The following is a 5,000-nucleotide window of genomic DNA, read 5'->3' on the forward strand; positions in this document are numbered from 1 at the left end:
AGCATGCCCCATTCGTTAGCCTATCCAGGCAAAAACGCCCAAAACCAGCCCATTCCAGTGCCTATCCGGGGAAAACGCCCAAAGCATGCCCATTCCTTAGCCTATCCAGGCAAAAACGCCCAAAACCAGCACATTCCAGTGCCTATCCGGGCAAAAACGCCCTAAGCCTGCGCATTCCAGCGCCCCGCAGCATGCCACCCTCCTATAGGGTTTGCGCAACCAACCCGCCTAACCACCAGTGGCAACCAAAGGTGCTGTTAGCGACGACTTCTGAAGACGCAACGAGACGCGACGGGTTTGCGCCCAGACGCGACGAGGCGATGCGGGATCTGCGCCCAACCGTGCCTACACCCGCCGACTTGATGCGGGAGCTGCTGGCCCAAGCATGCCTAGCGTGCAAGGCCTGCGTGCAAGGCTAGTGTGCAAGGCTCGTGGGCAAGGCTAGTGCGCAAGGCTAGTGCCCAAGGTCTGTGTGCAAGGCTAGTGCCCAAGGCTAGTGAGCATGGCCTGTGTGCAAGGCTAGTGTGCAAGGCTTGTATGCAAGGCTAGTGTGCAAGGCTGGTGTGCAAGGCTTGTGGGCAAGGCTGGTGCGCAAGGCTAGTTCCCAAGGGTTGTGTGCAAGGCTAGTGCCCAAGGCAAGTGCGCAAGGCTCGTGCCCAAAGCTAGTGCGCAAGGCTTGTGTGCAAGGCTACTGCGATGGGCCAGTGCCCAAGGCTTGTGAGCAAGGCTTGTATGCATGGCTTGTGTGCAAGGCTAGCGTCCAAGGCTTGTGCGCATGGCTTGTGCGCAAGGCTTGTGTCCAAGGCTTTTGTGCAAGGCTCGTGCGCAAGGCTAGTGTGCAAGGCTTGTGCGCATTGGCAGGTAGCCCACCAGCATGCACGATCCAAATGCCACTCACGCGACAACACGGTGCCAAGCCGGGCATGGTGTGCACTCAAAACCAATCAACGGACAGAGGTCATGCGTCATGGGGGGGATCTAGCAAGGCCATGGGGAAGGTCATGGAGGACCTTGGAAGCAAGCGCAAGACGAGAGCGAATCGAACAAGGGGCCAGGACGGGGCCTTGTGCCCATGGTCTTCGCAAGACAGCGTCCAAGGCACCCGAAAGCCCAAGGGAACCCAAACCCGGCCGACACTTGCAATCGCACATGCTCTCTGCAACACACCATCAATGCCGCCCAACGGGGCCAGCACGAGCAGTCCTCCGCGGTCCCCTGGCCCTGCGCACGTTTGTCTTCGAAACCGAGCATCAATGCCACAGAAAGTGCCGGGGCGCCAGCTGGAGCCATCATCCGCGTTGCCATGGCTCGCTTGGCCTTGGCTTGCCAGGCCCCGACACGAGCAATCGCGCATTTTCTTTGCAACCGACCATCAATGCCGCCCAACGGGGCCAGCACGAGCAGTCATCCGCGGTCCCCTGGCCCTGCGCACGTTTGTCTTTGAAACCGAGCATCAATGCCACAGAAAGTGCCGGGGCGCCAGCTGGAGCCATCATCCGACGTGCCATGGCTCTGGTCCCATGGTCTTCGCAACCGAGCATTCGTGACACCCGCGGGGCCAGGACACCAACCCTTCCGACACGAGCATTCGCGCATGTTCTTTGGCCACACAACGGCGCCAGCACGAGCAAAATCATCCGCGGTGCGGTGGCCTTGCACGGCCTTTTGTCTTTGGAACCAACCATCAGTGCCACGGGAAGTGCCGGAGTCCCGGCATCCGCGGTGCCAAGTCATTGCGCCCTTGGTCTCTGCAGCGGGGCATGCCGGGCACTCCCAACCATTGCAAGCAAGCAAGCAAGCAAGAAAGAAAGTAAGTAAGTAAGTAAGTATTACATATAGGGGCGGGACATGCGGGGAGATCTGCGAAACGTGCATTACGGGGCACACGCGTACCTACCGGGGCATACCGACCCCTATTGGGGCACACGTGTGCATATCGGGGCATACCGGGCCTATCGGGGCACACGCGTACATACCGGGGCATACCGAGCCCTACTGGGGCACACGTGCGCATATCGGGGCGTACCAAGCCTATCGGGGCATACGCATGTATCCCAAGGCATACCGAGTCTATCCGGGCATACGCGTTCATACCGGGGCGTAACGGGCCTATCGGGGCATACTTGGGCATATCCGGGCAAAAAATGCCCAAAACTTGCGCAACCTTGGCAACCGTGGTCCATTCCTCTCTATATGCCTAGCCTTGCCAACCGTGGTCCATTCCTCACTATATGCCATGGCCTTGTGCCCATGGTCTTCCCAAGACAGCGTCCAAGGCCCCCGGAAGGCCAAGGGAGCCCAACCCAGCAATGCCCTGCTATGGCAAGCCAAGGCCAAGCATTCCGGTGCCTATCCGGGCAAAAATGCAATTCCTCTCTATATGCCTAGCCTTGGCAACCGTGGTCCATTCCCCACCATATGCCATGGCCTTGTGCCCATGGTCTTCCCAAGACAGTGTCCAAGGCGCCCGGAAGGCCAAGGGAGCCCAACCCAGCAATGCCCTGCTTTGGCAAGCCAAGGCCAAGCATTCCGGTGCCTAACCTTGGCAACCGTGGTCCTTTCCTCACCATATGCCATGGCCTTGTGCCCATGGTCTTCGCAAGACATCGTCCAAGGCGCCCAAAAGGCCAAGGGAGCCCAACCCAGCAATGCCTTGCTAGGACAAGCCAAGGCCAAGCATTCCGGTGCCTATCCGGGCAAAAACGCCCAAAGCATGCCCATTCCTTAGCCTATCCAGGCAAAAACGCCCAAAATCTGCACATTCTAGTGCCTATCCGGGCAAAAACGCCCACCAGCATGCCACCCTCCTATAGGGTTTGCGCAACCAACCAGCCTAACCACCAGTGGCAACCAAAGGTGCTGTTAGCGACGACTTCTGAAGACGCAACGAGACGCGACGTGTTTGCGCCCAGACGCGACGAGACGATGCGGGATCTGCGCCCAAGAATGCCTAGACCCGTCGACTTGATGCGGGATCAGCTCGCCCAAGCATGCCTAGTGTGCAAGGCCTGTGTGCAAGGCTAGTGTCCAAGGCTAGTGTGCAAGGCTCATGTGGAACGCTAGTGCGCAAGGCTAGTGCCCAAGGCTTGTGTGCCAGGCCCGTGTGCAAGGCTAGTGTCCAGGGCTTGTGTGCATTGCTTGAGTGCAAGGCTTGTGTGCATTGCTCGAGTGCATGGCTTGTGTGCAAGGGTTGTGCGCAAGGCTAGTGTGCGGGGCTTGTGCGCATGGCTAATGTGCACGGCTTGTGTGCATGGCTACCGTGCAAGGCTAGTTTGCATGGCTAGGGTGCAAGGCTCGCATGCGAGGCTAGTGTGCAAGGCTGCGTGCAAGGGAAGCGTGCAGGGCGAGTGTGCGAGGCCACTGTGCACGGCGCCAGCACTAGCGAGCCATCATCCGCGTTGCCATGGCTCGCTTGGCCTTGGCTTGCCAGGCCCCGACACGAGCAATCGCGCATTTTCTTTGCAACCGACCATCAATGCCGCCCAACGGGGCCAGCACGAGCAGTCATCCGCGGTCCCCTGGCCCTGCGCACGTTTGTCTTTGAAACCGAGCATCAATGCCACAGAAAGTGCCGGGGCGCCAGCTGGAGCCATCATCCGACGTGCCATGGCTCGCTTGGCCTTGGCTTGCCGGGCCCCGACACGAGCAATCGCGCATTTTCTTTGCAACCGACCATCAATGCCGCCCAACGGGGCCAGCACGAGCAGTCATCCGCGGTCCCCTGGCACTGCGCACGTTTGTCTTTGAAACCGAGCATCAATGCCACAGAAAGTGCCGGGGCGCCAGCTGGAGCCATCATCCGACGTGCCATGGCTCTGGTCCCATGGTCTTCGCAACCGAGCATTCGTGACACCCGCGGGGCCAGGACACCAACCCTTCCGACACGAGCATTCGCGCATGTTCTTTGGCCACACAACGGCGCCAGCACGAGCAAAATCATCCGCGGTGCGGTGGCCTTGCACGGCCTTTTGTCTTTGGAACCAACCATCAGTGCCACGGGAAGTGCCGGAGTCCCGGCATCCGCGGTGCCAAGTCATTGCGCCCTTGGTCTCTGCAGCGGGGCATGCCGGGCACTCCCAACCATTGCAAGCAAGCAAGCAAGCAAGAAAGAAAGTAAGTAAGTAAGTAAGTATTACATATAGGGGCGGGACATGCGGGGAGATCTGCGAAACGTGCATTACGGGGCACACGCGTACCTACCGGGGCATACCGACCCCTATTGGGGCACACGTGTGCATATCGGGGCATACCGGGCCTATCGGGGCACACGCGTACATACCGGGGCATACCGAGCCCTACTGGGGCACACGTGCGCATATCGGGGCGTACCAAGCCTATCGGGGCATACGCATGTATCCCAAGGCATACCGAGTCTATCCGGGCATACGCGTTCATACCGGGGCGTAACGGGCCTATCGGGGCATACTTGGGCATATCCGGGCAAAAAATGCCCAAAACTTGCGCAACCTTGGCAACCGTGGTCCATTCCTCTCTATATGCCTAGCCTTGCCAACCGTGGTCCATTCCTCACTATATGCCATGGCCTTGTGCCCATGGTCTTCCCAAGACAGCGTCCAAGGCCCCCGGAAGGCCAAGGGAGCCCAACCCAGCAATGCCCTGCTATGGCAAGCCAAGGCCAAGCATTCCGGTGCCTATCCGGGCAAAAATGCGATTCCTCTCTATATGCCTAGCCTTGGCAACCGTGGTCCATTCCCCACCATATGCCATGGCCTTGTGCCCATGGTCTTCCCAAGACAGTGTCCAAGGCGCCCGGAAGGCCAAGGGAGCCCAACCCAGCAATGCCCTGCTTTGGCAAGCCAAGGCCAAGCATTCCGGTGCCTAACCTTGGCAACCGTGGTCCTTTCCTCACCATATGCCATGGCCTTGTGCCCATGGTCTTCGCAAGACATCGTCCAAGGCGCCCAAAAGGCCAAGGGAGCCCAACCCAGCAATGCCCTGCTAGGGCAAGCCAAGGCCAAGCATTCCGGTGCCTAACCTTG

This window comes from Tasmannia lanceolata, unplaced genomic scaffold (genome assembly GCF_043159265.1).
Source record: "Tasmannia lanceolata isolate RefF3 unplaced genomic scaffold, GAP_Taslan_0.1 ptg000098l, whole genome shotgun sequence".
NCBI lineage: Eukaryota > Viridiplantae > Streptophyta > Magnoliopsida > Canellales > Winteraceae > Tasmannia > Tasmannia lanceolata.